This window comes from Macaca nemestrina, chromosome 1, assembly GCF_043159975.1.
Source record: "Macaca nemestrina isolate mMacNem1 chromosome 1, mMacNem.hap1, whole genome shotgun sequence".
Classification (NCBI taxonomy): domain Eukaryota; kingdom Metazoa; phylum Chordata; class Mammalia; order Primates; family Cercopithecidae; genus Macaca; species Macaca nemestrina.
Genome location: NC_092125.1, coordinates 144,968,150 through 144,985,638, shown reverse-complemented (window position 1 = coordinate 144,985,638; position 17,489 = coordinate 144,968,150). Strand labels below are relative to the sequence as shown.

The 17,489-nt window shown below is 39.3% G+C and overlaps 1 protein-coding gene across 6 annotated transcripts in view; it reads right to left on the bottom strand.

The window, feature by feature from the left end:
- The window catches only part of LOC105482802 (uncharacterized), a 228,212-nt gene that overhangs the window by 177,332 nt on the left and 33,391 nt on the right, over positions 1 to 17,489 (bottom strand). Inside the window, exon 4 of one of the 6 annotated variants that reach the window (XM_071084362.1) lies at positions 11,967 to 12,649. The exons of the other annotated variants lie outside the window; for them this stretch is intronic. The gene's annotated coding sequence lies outside the window, so the exon portion shown is untranslated. Of the gene's footprint in view, positions 1 to 11,966; positions 12,650 to 17,489 lie in introns of those variants that run through there. 6 annotated transcript variants of the gene reach the window in all.

Genomic DNA, 17,489 nt, shown 5'->3' with positions numbered 1-17,489 from the left:
TTAATGATGGTAGTTATTATCATTTTGTTTCTCAATGTAGGACTCCCTTAAGTATTTCTTGTAAGGCTGTTGTAGTGTAATAAATTTCTTCAGTTTTTGCTTGTCTAGGAACATTATTTCTCCCGCATTTTTGAAAAACAGCTTTGCTGGCAGTTGTTTTTTTTTTCTTTCAGCACTTTGAATATGTTATCCCATTCTCACCTAGCCTATTAGTTTGATTCTAAAAAAACTTGCTGTTAGTCTAATGGAAATTTCCTTATATGTGTGACTTGACACTTGTGTCTTGCTGTTTTTTAAATCTTCGCTTTGTGTTTGACTTTTGACAGTTTGAGTATTCTGTGCCTTGGCAAGGACCTTTACGGGATTCAATCTATTTGGTACCTTTTGAGCTTCATAGATCTGGATGTCTATATATCTGACAATACTTGGGAAGTTTTTAGCTATTATTTCATTACATATGTTTTTCTATGCTTCTTCCCATCTCCTCTCTTCTGGAACTGCCATAATGTGAACAATTTGTTTGCTTATTGGTGTCCAGTAAGTACCAAGGCTTTCTTCTTCATTCTTTTTAATTCTTTTTTTTTTTCTTTTTGTCTAACTGGTTTATTACAAAAGAGCTTTCCTCAAATTCAGAGATTTTTCTCTTCCGTTTGGTCTAGTCTATGAGGAAGCTCTTGGTTGTATTTGTTATTTCATTCATTGAATTATTTAGTTCCATGATTTGTTTGATTGTTTTTTATGATCTCTACTTCTTTGTTGGACTTCTCATTCTGATCATGAATTGTCTTCCTGATTTTGTTGAATTGTCTATCTGTATTCTCTTTCAGTTTCCTTAGTATCATTAATTTAAATTCCTTTGCAGGCATTTCATAGATTTCATTTTCTCGAAATCTATGAAATTACCAGAGAATTAATGTGTTCCTTTGGAAGTGTCATATTTTCTTATTTTTTCATATATTATATGTCCCAATGTTAATAGGTACATCTGGAGGAACAGTCACCACTTCCAATTTTATGGAGCAGCTTTCAGAGGAAAAGATTTTTTTCCTGTAGATGGGTCCCATAATGTCGGTTGTATACACTCAGGTGTTTTGGCTTTGGTTCTGGACGGGTGCAGTAGTATAGTCTCCATGTGATTGCTTCGGTTGTAATCAACAGCAGGAATGTCTACAAGTGCCTTAGTGGCCTAGATTATGGGTGTTTGTGGAGGCAGTGGTGTGGCTTTGCTTGGGGCAGGGCTGCTGAGAGGGCCAGTTATCAGGTCCTAGGGTGGCACATGCTGGACATAGTGGCTCTGCCATTGCACGGGCAATGCCAGTTGCAGAGGCAGCAGGCACTGGATGTGTCAATCCTTAGTCACCAGGGAGTACACATGTACTTGATGGCTTGGGCACTTGTGGGGGCAGGGTCACCAGTGGCAGCAGGTGCTGGGCCAGCTGGTCCTCAGTCAACGGGGAGCATGTATGGTGTATGGTGGCTCCAGGACTGGGAAGGCAAAGTCACTAGTGGCAGTGGGCACCAGGTGGGCTGGTCCTATGTCCTTGGAGGAACCACTTAGATACTGCTTTAGTATGTATCTCAGTTTTACCTATCTATGGCATGCCTGTCTAGTGTTCAGGGTACTGCTGCAACAATTGACTTAGTGCAGACACAACCTTATTCTATCTTCCTTTATGCCATGCTGCACACTTCTCACCTGTTACCTTAGCATTTCTGTATTGATTTCAAGGAACAAATGCTACAGTACCCTACTTGCCACTTATATGTGCATTCCCTATAAGTGACAGGGGTTACCACATGGGGTGAGTCTTTGACATTGTTTTCTATCCACCAACTCCATACTTTCAGGGCTAGGTACCAAAGGACATTTTCATAGGTATACACCTCTACCCCTGCATCTTCTGTTACATTGCCAGGTAGACTGTTAAAGTAGGCACATTAGTAATGCTGGAAGCCACTCCCACACTGATATAGTTTACTATACACTGTAATGACCATAAACTACATAAATATACCCAACTAAATGATTTGCCAATTCAACTTCCTCTTAGCTAGATCCCCAAAACACCTCCAATGTCACCAAACTCAAGGGTAAATATAAAGGAAGAGAAGTATATTAGTTAGGGTTCTCCAGAGAAGCCCGTGTGTGTGTGTGTGTGTGTGTGTGTGTGTGTGTGTGTGTGTAGAAAGAGAGTATGAGAGATTGTAAGTGCTTATGTAGTGATGGAGGTCACGTGATTATGTGTCATGTGATTGTGGAGGCTCTAAAGTCCCAATGTCTGCTTTCTGAAAGCTGGTGATTTAAAAAAAGACAATAATGTAGTTCCAATTCAAGTCTGAAGCCTGAGAACCGTGAGCACTTATACGGTAAGTTCCACTTTGAGGGCAGGGGAACACTGGTGTGCCAGCTCAAGCAGTCAGTCAGAGAGAGAGAATTCTCCTTTGCTCTACCTTTTATAAGCCCTCAATGGATTGGATGATGCCCACTTATATTGGAGAGGGCCAGTTGCTTTACTCAGTCCACCAATTTAAATGCTAAATACTCTAGAAACACACGCACAGACACACCTAGATATAATACTTAACCAGATGATGTGGTTTGGCTCTGTATCCCCACCCAAATCTCACCTTGTGGCTCTCATAATTCCCATGTGTTGTGGGAGGGACCTAGTGGGAGATGGCTGAATCATGGGGGCAGGTCTTTCCCGTGCTCTTCTTATGATATTGGATGGGTCTCACAAGATCTGATGGCTTCTGCACAAGTTCTCTTCTCTTGTCTGCCACCATGTGAGATGTGCCTTTCACCTTCCACCATGATTATGAGGCCTCCCCAGATATGTAGAACTGTAAGTCCAATAAACCTCTTTCTTTTGTAAATTGCCCAGTCTCAGGTATGTCTTTATCAGCAGTGTGAAAATGGACTAATACACCAGATATCTGGCCACCCCAGGGCCCTGTCAAGTTGACACGTAAAATTAACCCTCACAAGTCCATTTTCTTATCAGCTTGACATCCATGCACATTTCCTTAAACCATACTTAATTGCCAAATAAAGATAATTTAAAAGGCATAACTCCACCTAACATGATACAACAATCCTATATATAGCCAAAACCTCACTGACCCTTCCCCAGGAGTGGAGTTAAAGCCCTTGAGTAATTTGAGTAATGTTTATTCTTCTTTTTGACATCTCATAACTTAAATACTATGATGAAATATTAACAATATTTAGATACTGTTAAATAAAGCCAATACATCCTAGTTATAAATATGTGTATATGTATAAATATGTATTAAACATAGACTTTTTCTTTTTCTCTTAATCCCTTGTCATATAACAAAATAAAAAGGAAATGCTCATGACAATTACCATCTTCCTTTCTGTAACTAATTACATGGTCATAGGTTTTTGTTGTTGCTGTTGTTGTTGTTGTTGTTTTGAGACAGGGTCTCGCTCTCTCACCCAGGCTGGCGTGCAGTGGCACATCTTGGCTCACTGCAAGCTCCACCTCCTGGGTTCATGTCATTCTCCTGTCTCAGCCTCCCCAGTACCTGGGACTACAGGAGTACGCTGCTACACCCAGTTAATTTTTTGTATTTTTAGTAGAGACAAGGTTTCGCCGTGTTAGCCAGGATGGTCTTGATCTCCTGACCTCGTGATCCACCTGCCTCGGCCTCCCAAAGTGTTGGGATTACAGGCGTGAGCTGGATTACCGCGCCCGGCTGGTCATATGTATCTTTAACTACATTTTTCTGCTACCATTTGCCTTTAGAAAAAAATCTTCGCTGGTCATGGTTGTTTACCTGGTGGTAAAGAACTCAGTGTTCATTTATGCTGCTAACAGATTGCACATTCAGCAGTTGCCATAACCAGGTCAGCCTTGGTGAGTTGAAGTGCATGTTGCTGGGCCCATGCATACCTTCCATCCCTGCCACCATGGTGAATTTATCCATGAGTCCACTGGACAATGGCAGGGGTATCCGGGGAAAGAGACTGACTAGTATCTACAGAATGGGTCATTCTATCCATTTGATTATTAGAATCCTCTTTTGCTAGTGCGAAAGAACCCAAACTTTCATTCCTGAAGGGTCTGGGCCATTAGTAGTTCAGTTAAATTAGGTTGTTATAGTTTTTCATTGACCTTAATCACAGGGCATGGTAATACTACAAAATTCCCTGAGGGATCTCCTGTATTCCACACATAGTCTTCCCTATCTCCTTTGTGGAGTAGTAGTCAAAGTTCTTCCTTGGTTAGTTAGGATCAATCACCCTAGCCAGCACAGTAACTGCCTTTTTTGCCTGTTGATTCAGAGGCATGAGAAGTGCCAATGTGGCCAGGTGACATTCTTAACTTCCAGGTCAATGGAATCATTGTTGTGCCTTTTCTGGGAGCATGCCTCTCTTTGGAACTAGAACCCCTAGGCTAACAGAGCCTAAGGTCATAGAAACAGGAGGCAAAATTTTGCTAATGTGTCATTAGGGATAATAGTGTCTGGTGTTATTCCCATTTCCACCCATTGCTTCTGGGACCCACAAATCTTGGCTAAGGGAAAAAGAGCACTATATATTGGATGTTGATTCAGAGAATATACATCCTTCATATACAGCCTTCTAGAGAAACTTGTCTCAGTTTTGCAAGGTATTGCCATTAGCTGGTGCTGGAACTGAGTGTCCAAAAGATCATTCCATTGTTCTGTCAAGCTAAATGCTTTAGGATGGTGGATAACATGGTAAGACCAGTGAACTGCGTGAGCACAGAACAATTGCAATACTTCATTTGTTGTGAAGTGAGTTCCTTGATTAAAAACAATGCAGTGTGAAATACCACGACAGCAGATAAGGCGTTTTGTGAGTTCACAGATAGTAATTTGACAGAAGCATTGCATGCAGAGAAGGCAAATCTGTATCCTGTCAGAGTCTATTCCAATAAGAACTAAATGCTGCTCTTTTACGCTGGAAGTGGTCCAATGTCATTAACCTGCCACCAGGTAGCTAACTGATCACTCCAGGAATTGTTGCCATATCAAGTACTCAGTGTTCATTTATGCTGCTAGCAGATTGGACATTCAGCAGTGGCCACAACCGGGTCACCCTTGGTGAGTTGAAATTCATGTTGCTGAGCCCATGCATACCCTCCATCCTTGCCACCCTAGTCAATTTATCCATGAGTCCATTGGAAAATGGCAGGGGTGGCTGGGAAAAAAGACTTACTGGTATCCACAAAATGGGTCATTGTGTCCATTTGCTTATTAAAATCCTCTTTTGCCTAGGTCACCCTTCGATGAGCATTCACATGAGACACAAATATCTTCATGTTGTTTGCACAATGTTGAGATGACTATCTACAAATCTCTTCCCCCAAATTTTCTTGTCACCAATTTTCCAATCATGTTCCTCACAACCCCCTGATCATCCAGCAAAACTATTGGCCACAGCCTATAAATCAGCATATAATCACACGTCGGGCCACTTCCTCCAAGTGAACAACTTGGTGCACTGCTTGATGTTCTTCCCACAGGGAGGATTTCCCTTCACTGTCCATCACGGATATCTCAGGGAAGGGTTGTAGTGCTGCAGCTGTCCACTTCCAGGTAGTGCCTGCATATCATGCAGAACCATATGTAAACAGGGCCTAATTCTTTTCTTCTTCTGTCAGTTAATAATAGGGTACTACTCTCTGCAAGGTCATAGGTGCAGGCTGGAAGACAGAAAGGAGTGTAACCGGAGTAGGAACTATGGGCATTTGGGCCACTTTGTCAGGTAACTTACTTGTGCCTTTAGGGTCTGCTCAGGCCCAATCAATATATACCAGTTCCATTTGATAATGAAATGTTGCTGTGCATGCCTTACTTTATGGCTTGGTAGGTGAGATAACACCCAGTTTTTGATGGACACCTCAGATCACATAGTAGTTCGATAACTTGGCCCATAGTTAAGCATTTAATCTCTACTGAGGCCAGACAGCAGACCAAAAGTGATTTCTCAAAAGAAGAGTGGTTATCTGAGAATGATGGCAGGGCCTTGCTCTGAAATCCTAAAGTACTGAGCTGCAATTTATCTATAAGGGTCTGCCAAAGACTTCAAACAACGTCCCTATCTTCCACCAACACTTCAAACACATTGGATCTGCTGGATCATATGGCCCAAGTGCCAGAGAAACTTGCAAAATAGCCTGGATCTATTGCAGAATCTTGTTTTGTTCTGGCCCCACTCAAAACTTGCAGCTTTCCAGCTCACCCAGGAGTAACACCTGAATGAGAAATATGTTGCCTCCAAAATACAAAGAGTCCCACTAGAGGGGGAGGTGCCACATACTTTAAACAACCAGATTGCACAAGAACTCACTATTGTGATGACAGAACCAAGACGGAGATGGTGTTAAACCATGAGAAACTGCCCCCATGATCCAATCACTTCCTACCAGGTGCCACCTCCAGCCTTGAAGATTACAATTTCACCTGAAATTTGGATGGGGACACAGATCCATATCATATCACTCTCCCTTTCCAATCAATGCTCTGACTTTAACAACAGACACTCTACAAGGCTGGGAGTTCAAATTGTCTTGTAATTCAGCCAGTCACAGGATAGAGGTTCTGGGTTTGATTTTCAATAATCTCAGCCCTGCCAATACAGGAGATAAGGCTGTCCTTTGGGGCACATATGGAAGCTTTCAGGTCATTTATGCAGTACTTGAGCTGGTAATTCAAATGCCTGACCTCATCGTTTTCTTTCCCCAGTTTATCTAGTGACATTAGAAGCAATCAGCCAATCTCATTATACTCATTAGTTTGCCAAAAATATTCAAAAGTAGCACATACACAGTCACCGAAACCCTTGCATTTTATAAGTAGTTGATTAGGAGTATCCAATGGTGATATTTTAGGTATCTTTATTGCTAGACCTTGTTATGAACTATCAGTTCTCTCTTTACTTCTGGAAGTAAAGTTATTAGCACCTTTAAATCTAATCAGATTAGACAGCCAATTCCAGAAATCCTCAAACTAATTTACAAAATCTATTTTTTAAAATTCTGTTCCTCTAAAAACACTCTCAGTACCAAAATCTGTATTAGTTAGGGATCTCCAAAGGAGCAGAACCAACAGGACACACACACACATATATATAGGAATACATACAGACAAGTACCCCAAATATTCATAAGTATATATATACATATATATACAGAGAGAAAGAAAGAAAGAAAAAGAAAGAAAGAAAGAAAGAAAGAAAGAAAGAAAGAAAGAAAGAAAGAAAGAAAGAAAGAAAGAAAGAAAGAAAGAAAGAAGGAGAAAGAAAGAGAGAGAGAAAAGAAAGAAAGCTGGAAAGGAGTTATAAGTAGTTGGGTTGGTTCACACAATTATGGAGCCTAAGAAGTTTCAAGATCTGCAGTTGACAAGATGGAGACCCAGGAAAATTGTGTAGTTCCAGTCCAAAACCCAGTAGGCTTAAGATCTATGAAGATCCAGTTCTTTAGTTTCATTCTGAAGGCAGGAAAAGACAGATGTTCCAGTCCAAGAAGTCATACCGAACTTTCCTCGCACTTAAGGAATGGTCAGATTTTTTTGTTCTATTCAGGACTTCAACTGATTAAATGAGGGCCACTTACATTAGGAAAAGCAATCTGCTTTACTCAGGCTACCAACTCAAATGTCAATACCATCCACAAACCAGGCCAGCCACAGTGGCTCACACCTGTAATCACAATACTTTGGGAGGCCAAGGCAGAAGGATAACTTGAAGCCAGGAGTTTGATACCAATCTGGAAAACATAGTGAGACCCCATCTCCAAAAAAATAAAAATTAAATTAAAAATTTAAAATGTCAGCAACATCCTCATAGACATATCCAGAATAATGTTTGACAAAATATCTGGGTATCCCATGGCCCAGTCAAGTTGACACATAAAATTAATCATCAGTGGAAGTCAAACCAGAATGACCTAGTGATCTTAATAAATTGCAGTTAACTTATCTTACTTTTTCAAATATCATTTATACGTATGACCATATGAGCATACTAAAAGGCCCATGCAAGTGAGAAGCCCAGTTTATTCATCAGTTTCAAAGCACTGGTAAGCAACCTAGATGGTGAACTTACATAAACGCATATCCCCAATACACGCTGTCAAAAGAAAGCACCACCAACACCACCAGACAGCACTTTACTCAGGTAAAGCAGTTTTGTCCAATATTCCCAATCCTTGTGATAGTCCATCCCAAGAATCATTGCTGTGGCCCCAGAGCCTATGACTGCCATATCCATGTGGATCATGGGAATGGATATTTGACTATTTTAACTGTTCTTCATTTTGTATAATCCATCAAAGCAATTCCCTCCATTCCACTTGAAATAAATAGCACCTCTTGAGGTTTTGGACAATACTATATTCCTTATCTTTATCAGAAAAAAATAGCAACAAAAGATAACTTAATTGTCCCTCGAGACTGTAACTGGTTGAATAATTTTCTGCTACACCATGGGATACATTTCAGTCCTTTCAACTGTTTAGTTAAGCCTTATTTTATTCTTAAAGCAAAATAATTCATCATTTTATATCTTTCTTTTTCAAGAAATAAGCATATACTATTTCCACAGGATCAGTTACCACAGTACCTGAAGTTTTGGTTCCCAAGATGCAAAGTCCTATATGAATCAGTACCAAGTACAGCATTGAACTAGGAAAGTCTTACTTTCTGAAGGTTTCCAAGGGTCCTAACTAAACTCATGGAGGAAGTTGGGACAGGGATATGTTTTTTTATTTATATACCTTAAGGAGGACTAGAGGGAGATTTTTTCCTTGTTCTTTTTGTTTGTTTGTTTGTTTGTTTGTTTTTGAGACAGAGTCTCGCTCTGTTACCCAGGCTGTAGTATAGTGCTGTGATCTTGGCTCGCTGCAGCCGCCACCTCCAGGCTCAAGTGATTCTCCTGCCTCAGCCTCCCCAGTAGCTGGGATTACAGACGTGCACCATCACTCCCAGCTGATTTTTGTATTTTTAGTAGACATGGGTTTTCACCATGTTGGGCAAGCTGGTCTTGAACTCCTGACCTCAGGTAATCCGCCTGCCTCGGCCTCCCAAAGTGCTGGGATTACAAGTGTAAACCACCGCACCTGGCCATTTTTTTTTCCTTTTAAATTTCACCGGATTGGCCGGGGGCGGTGGTTTACACCTATAATCCCAACACTTTGGGAGGCCGAGCTAGGTGGATTGTTTGACTTGAGGAGTTCTAGACCAGCCCAGGCAACATGACAAAAACCCTTCTGCAAAAAATTAGCCAGGTGTAGTGGTGTGTGCCTGTAGTTCCAGCTACACAAGAGGCTGAGGTGGGAAGATCACCCAGGAGGCAGAGGCTGCAGTGAGCCTTGATCATACCGCTTTGCTCTAGCTTGGGCAACAGATTGAGACTCTGTCTCAAAAAAAAGAAAGAAAGAAAAATCCACTAGATGGAGATGTTGATGACCTAGTTATCCCAGGAGCTCTGTAAGAAAAGTCAAAAACTCTGAATTGCAAAAAACAAAAACAAAAACAAAAACAAAAAAAAAAAAACAAGCAAACAAACTCTGAATTGCTTTCTAACCCTCATATTCCCACTAGTAAGTGTGATCTAGAAAACAATAAAAAAGGATTACAAGATAAAGTCTCTTGAGGAGATTCCAATCCAAGACACAAAATAATCTCTCTTTTAATCCTCTGTAATCTGTATAATAAAACCTTCTCCCTTTGTCAACAATGTTTTCATCCCAGAGGAAAGTACTACCTACGGCATTGAAATATTGTCATCCTCTTTTCCCCTTTATGCTCCAGAATCTTAAGAAAAAAAAATATTACAAATTGAATGTGTATGAAATGCAAAAAGAAGGGTAGAAGTGTAATATAATAAAGGTAGTATGTCAGACTCACATAGAGGCACCAAAAAAATGAACTTTTTTTTTTGATGAAAAACTCTCAAAACTAGATTCCAATCTTCTTTTCTCTTTCTCTAAGCTCTTCTAATTGGCTTGCCAAATTAACCAATGTTCTCCATTTTCTCTCTAAAATATAAGACTTAAGTCCAAGTACACTGAATAGTTTATATCATATTAATCCTGGTTAGTAGGCTATATTCCACTACATCCCCATACTTCTCTTTCCATTGGCTAGGCTGTATGCTTATCAATAATTACTTCTAGGTACATTTTCACTATTCTAATTGCTTTTTTGAGGTAAAAATTTTGTAAACTGATGAAGCATGTATGAGAAAAGAAAGTTGTGTTTATAAAACTTAAGCTAAATGCTTTGATGAAGTCTAGGTAAAAGCAGTGGCTAAAAAATTTGCTGTCAAAGTAAGTGTAGGTGAGACAAGCATAAAAGAATGGGGAAAAGCATTACAAATCTCAGTGAATATTATATTAAGATTGCAAGACAGAGTCTCACTGCTGCACAGGCTGGAAAGCAGTGGCCCGATCTTGGCTCACTACAACCTCTGCCTCCCTGGTTCAAGTTTTTCTCACGCCTTAGCCTCCTGAGTAGCTAGGATAACAAGTGTGCACCACTACAGCCAGCTAATTTTTTGTATTTTTAGTAGAGACAGGGGTTTCACTATGTTGGCCAGGCTGATCTCGAACTCCTGGCCTCAAGTGATCCAACCGCCTCAGCCTCCCGAAGTCCTGGAATTACAGGCATGAGCTACTGCACCTGGCCTGCTTTACAAATATCTTTAAAGTTTTGTTCAGCTTTCAAGAAACCAAAACTAAAATTGTAGGCAATGCATCATGGTTATGATTGAACCAAAAAAGACAACTTAGAACATCAATAACTGTATCCACATTAAAAAAAAAAATTAAACAAGGCCTTAACCCAACTTCAAAATAGGGCTATATGCATGTACACTTTCAGGTGTTCATCTAAAATAAAATGTTAATGTAACATTTGGAATGATTCCCCACTTTGACTTTTTAAACTATCTGTTAACAATTCTCAAGAGCCTTTCACTACACACCATTTACATGCTCATCCTCCAAATGTTATGTTCATTAATTTTTCAATGTCTACTTAATGAACTCTAAACTTTGTGGTCTAGCAAATCCACACATTTTTACGTAACTCCATGTTCTATTTTTATTTTTTATTCATATACCTTATCTTTAGTCCAATTAGACTCATTCTCTGAGCACATGCTTTAATTTTAAGTTCATGTTATACTATTTAGGAAAGGAAGGAAGGAAGGAAGGAAGGAAGGAAGGAAGGAAGGAAGGAAGGAAGGAAGGAAGGAAGGAAGGGAGGGAGGGAGGGAGGGAGGGACCTGGATGGGCCTTTGGAGAATAGGATGAGGAGGCTCCAGTTACAGGTTGAGGCAGCAGCAATGTCATCTCATCATGGGTGGGATAGTTGCAAAGCGAATTAGGAAAAACTAAAGGACTCTGGGCTGAGAAGGAAAAGACAGGACCCTCTATTAGTTGACCATCAGTTGAGTCCCAACCAAGAGGTTCTAGAACAACCAACTACGTGATTTCAAAACAATTTCCAAAATAACAAATCTTGAAGACTTGAATCTCTTCACTTCTCACATTCCTGATTCAAGAGGGAATAGTTAATTTGATTATTTTTCCACTTTGGGCATTACTTTTCTGCCCCTAATTTTATTTTTTTATCCATTTTATACAGTTTTCCTAAAAATCGACAGTGTCCCAAAGGAACGGAAAGCTTATGTCCATGCAAAAAAGCTGCACAGGGACATTTATAGCAGCTTTATTCATAATTGCCCAAACTTGGAAGCAACCAAGAAGTTCTCCAATAGGTGAATGGATAAATGAACTGTGGTACCTCCAAACAATGAAATAATGTTCAATGCTAAAAAGAAATGAGACATTAAGTTATGAAAAGACATGGAGGAAATTTAAATGCATATTACTAAGTGAAAGAAAAAATCTGAAAAGTTACATGCTGTTTGATTACAACTATGTAACATTCTGGAAAGGGCAAAACTATGGAGACAGTAAAAATATCAGTAGTTGCCAAGGGTTGAGGGGAGGGAAGGAGGAATAAGCAAAACACAGGATTTTTAGGACAGTGAAATATTCTATAGGATACTATAATAGTGGATACATGTCATTATACATTTGTTCAAACTTACAGAATGTACAACACCAAGAGTGAACCCCCATGTAAACTATGAATTTGGGGTGATAATTATGTCAAGGCAGGTCTGTCAGTTGTAAGAAATGTACCATGCTGGTGGGAGATATGGATAACGGCAGAGGCTGTGCAAGTGGGGGCAGAGGGTACATGGGAAATTTCCGTATCTTACTCTCAGCTTTGCTTGAACCTAAAACTGCTTTTTAAGAAGTCTTTTTTTTTTCAAATGACAGTGTTATAAAAATTTCTAAGCTAGAAAAGACTTTGAGTGATTATCTTCCATCTCCCTATTTTAGACAGCATCACAATAACATCATCCCAGGCAGATGAAGAGCTATTACTTTTCAAACCTCCAGAAGAGAAGATTCTACAACCTCCCAACGTTAACAACTCTCACTGTCAGGAAATGCTTCCATCTGTAATCTAAATCTCTCATGCTGCTGTTCAAATCAGTTTTCACTCTGCAGAGCTGAGTTGATATTGAGAACAGCTGGTCTTCAGTTTCTACGTAGAAATTCTTCATTTGTTACCACTGTAATGTAATGAGATTATATTTTCTGTGTAGCTTTGATTTAGTTTTTAGCTTACATCCTTGTCCAAGCTGATTAACCCCATTTCCCCAACCTACACAAAGAGTTCATTTGTACCCTTATCTGTACTCCCACATCACTTTGCAAGTATCTCTACTTTAGTATTATCACAACTTAGTGGAATTGTAGGTAGGTGTGACTATCCTCACACCTCCTTCTATCTTATTCGTGTGCCTATCTCTGTAACTGATATGTAATAGGCCCTCAATAAATGACTGTCAAATGAATGAATGAATGAAATAGCACCCAGAAAAACCATTTTCTTCTGACTATTCAGCCATGGATGTGGGTATCCTCTGTCAGGTAAGTTTCTCTTGATAACAAGTAACAACAACTAACTCTACTAGTTTTGAAAAAAACAGAGAATGTACTGGAAGAATACTAGAACAGCTTACAGGATCAAAGGAAAACTTGGATCAGAAAGGTTAGGAACTAGGGTGTTTGCTCTGCAGGAGGTTGTGGGCCTTCTTTCCAGCGTTTTACAATGTGTCTCAACCGCCAACGACTTTCAAATTATGCTGTTTCTCTTCTTGCAACACTTCCAGTACACAAAAGAGACAAACTGATTGGCCCAGCTTAGGTCAGGTGACAGACCTGAGCCAATTAGTCATGGTCCAGGGAATAAAGATGGCTAATGTAGACACAGCTATCAGGGCAAAGGTCATCAGAGGACATGTCTGTGCATGATGGCAGCTCCTCAGAAAAGGGGAACCCTGCATTGTAGAGCCACCTCAAGAGACGACTACTACAAACAAGCACTGAGTCCTTGAGCCCATTGTCATTGTTGAGTTTTGAGAGGACATCACAGAGCTAAATAAACAAGGTAATTAAACATTTTTTCTCTCTTCTTCTTCTTTTTTTTTTTTTTGGTTCTGTTATTTATCTTTAGGCCCTCTGGTACGAAAATTTAAGAAGACAAAAACCTATCTAACTTAGTTAAAATATAAATTTCCTTGGAACTAGACATTTAGAGATCAGTACTTGAGCTAGTAATAAATACTATCACAAGATTTACAGCACACGGAAAACTCTTTCAGAAATTCAGTACATTTTACACATCATTGAATTAGTAGCAGACACATGCCTAAGCTACTGAATCGCAAAGAGCAAAAAGATGGAGGTGTTGCATGGCCTAATACCCTGCCAATAGGCTCAGCATGCCTGCAGTATCCTGTCCTGAAGTTCCTCATGAGTACATATGCCAAGAAGACACTATAAAAGGAGAGGAGGAACAATTGGTCAGCTATGTAATAATAATACTTTGCAATAATTTAGAAGTTTTCAGTTTAATTCAAATTGTTTCACATCTCTTGTCTGATTTTGTAATTGAGTTAAACACCTACGATAGATTAAAATAGCCACAAAAGAAATTCTTTGCAGCTCTTTCCATGAAGAGGAGGAGTCAATTTTCCCACCCCATGAATGTGAGCTGATAGAGACTTGGTTTGACTGAATGAAAGAAAATGACTGTGTGTGAATTCCAAGCCTAGGCCTTGAGAGACCTCATGAACAAGCAAATTAAAAAAAAATAAGAAACCATGTGGAGACACTTACATTTGAAGGCGTTTGTTGCATTGAAGTAGATAATCTATACATCACCCAAATGCAGTGGCCCATTGCCTTTTATTTAGTTTGGCATAAAACTATAATCTTCTTTCAAAAAACTTTTGTTTGGCATCTCTATATATCTCTCTCTATTCATCTATCTGTCTGTGAATCCCCCAAGTTTATAGGCAAAGCAAGCTTGGTTTCCTAACATTTTGGAAAAAAATTCACACTTAGAATTTGGCTAATCCAGAAATGCTATTCTCCAGGTTAAGACATTCAGGCAGTCTACAAAATCTTCCTAAATGTAAGATCATTTTCAAAATTCTTGCTATTTTTTTTTTGCATCATTTACTGAGATAATTAAACTTATGTTTTATGTGTTTCCAGTTCTGTTCTCCTGTGTGAGTTACCTGAAAGTTAACAGGGTAGTTATAATCTACGGGCCATCTCCCTGGATGTGGAGATTTGGCTCTGCTTCATTTCATCTTCTCTGACTTCCTGATTTGAAGATCTGTCACAGGCCCCTGCTGTGAGATCTTCTTTATTCTGTTTTCCTTTTATCTTTACCCAGAGACTTCCAAGAATTCTTCTTTGTTCCTCCCATTTCCATAGTTACTTTGGTATTTGAATATCTTCCTATGCTTCATCCTGCTAGAGTTTACGGATGCTTGGTTTGAATATAGGATGAGAGCTGGAATACTTAATAATTAGCACAGAAGCCAGCCTAGAAATTCCCACAGCTGGCTGTATCATACACCCCTCTGTACTCATTATTTTTACTATGGTTTTGGTAATATTACACTTCACAAAAACTAAACAAGCCACAGTTTCTTGACTAAAGGAAATCATATTCATCTTACATGACTCCCCCATTTAATTTATTTTTAATCTAATACAGTTATTGTTCTTATGTCAGTTTCCTGTTCTGATTTTCTTTTCTCCCATGATAATATTTGGTTTTCTATACCTCATTATTCTATTCCCCTTCCCCTAAATCTAGCATCTCTTTTTACTCTGAAAAAGGATTGTGATCATTCTGATAAACAGCAGGCAAAAAATCCTAAACCCTTTGGAATAAGAGTTAAAACATATTATTTTAAGAGATGTCTTCAGTCTATACGATTTCTCCAGGCACCAACACACCATAGAACCAGCTGCCTGAATTCACAGTCACTACCTGCCACTCTAAAAGAAACAATGATGCCCTGGAATGAAAGGAGGGAGGGGCTTCACGAGAAAATTGGGACACTATTGATGAAAAACATCAAAAAGAAATTCTTCTAATTCACTTTAAATGGAGTTTACATTGGAAAAAAATAAAGACAGTGGAGCATTTGATCCCATTCATCAAAAAGCACTTACTGAGCACCTTGGTAATACAGGTTACATCTGCATGCCTCAATTTCCAGCGTGCTTACATAAATTATCTCATATGTGAGGTAGGTAGGCAGATAATCAATGAGTTATTGTCTATGAAACACTTTAACTGAATACACAATATAAACATTAAGAAAAAAATATTTCTATTTTACACATAAGCAAATGGGGTCTCAAAGAAGTGGAGAGACCTGCCTAATCTGACAGGCCTGGTGTCTTGACTACCACAAAGCTTTGCATCACACTGCTTTTCTGTGATGTGCAAAGCAGAGGGATATGTGGAAACTTCTGATTTGAAAGGGTTTACAAATCAGTTATGGAGAAATGACATACACATAAAAGAATAACATGATGATGATAGTGAAGATGATGATGATAGTTGACACTTTTATGGTACTTATCCTGGGCTAGGCATTGTTATACATGCAGTGACCCATTTAATTCTCTTAGCAATCTTTCAAAATAGGCATCATGAGATAATTAAGGCACAGACAGATTTAGTTACTTGCCCGAAGTCACCGCGATAGTGTGTGGTAGGATTGAAATCATTTGAAGTCAGCTGCCTGGCTCCAGGGGCTATGTTTGACTACTATACTCTACTACCTTTCTATAAAACAGTATATGGAATACATCCTATATTCATGATCTAATTAGTGTGCTAGAATGTCAGGGAGATTTATATTGGGGAAAAAAAAAAGACAAGCATTTGTCTCACCAAAAAACTAGTATAGAACAGAAATTTGGGGAAAGATTTATTTAACCAGAAGCAGCTAAGGAAATATGAAATGTAAAAAAGAAAAAGAAAATCTCTGCTCAGTGTTTTCAGGAACTACTCATGGAACCAGTGTGACTAAAAGAGAGGATTTGTGTGGTGGCATAATGGATATTAAGACTGGTGTGTTAAGTATGAATAAATTGTGACTTGTCTGCAATGAAAAGCTAAGTCTAGACTCAGTAATAAATAATGGGAAACCCCAAAGGCTAAAGTCCTCAAAAATTTGTTTTCCTGTGATAAACATATTAGGGAGAGGAAGGCATAAAACTGAGGAGAGCAGTTAAGCAACGACTGCACTGGTCCCTGTGGCATGAGGTCACGGGTGGCTTAGGCTAGAGTGACGTGGACAGGGAAGGGAAGGATAGCGAGGATATAACCGACATTACTCACTGAGGATTAACAGGACCTGGCGACTGACAGGATGAGGAAAACAAGGGATTTCCAAGGTGACTCGAAGCTTCCAAGCTTGCATGAATAAGAAAATAACAATGCCATTTATAGAAACCCGGAGGTCCAGAAGGGAGCTGATTTGGAGACATTCAGATTTGAACATACTAAATTTAGGGTGACAGGATATCATCTAAGTTGAAAGGCTGAGAGTTAACAAATATTTATTGAACCCCTACATTGTATTAAGACAACGTACTAGAGCCTGGGGATACTGCTGTGGCAAGACAAGGCCCCTCCCATCATGAAGCATGGAGTCAGGCAACTAGAGGATTATGTAGATTAGAAGAAAGCCAATCTGCTAGACTTGGTGGCTAGAACCGGAATGGTGGTGTATATCCTCTCTCTCTCTCTCTCTGTTTCAGTGGGGCTCTTTTTATATTTAACCTTCTAAGTGATTCAATGATTTATATTCAGTCTCTCGCCCCATTGAATGAATTACTATGCACAGTTGTTTTTCTTCACAGAGAATTAAAATAAAAAATGCTTATTTAGGAAACCTAAGGAGACAGGGAGGTATTCCAAGTCAAGCACTTGCTTGAGTTTGCTAACAGTAGGAATTATCAAGTTCCCAGTCAAGAGACAGCATCAAAAAGAAGAAAAAAAAACTGCACAACAACCTATTTGCTGATGGG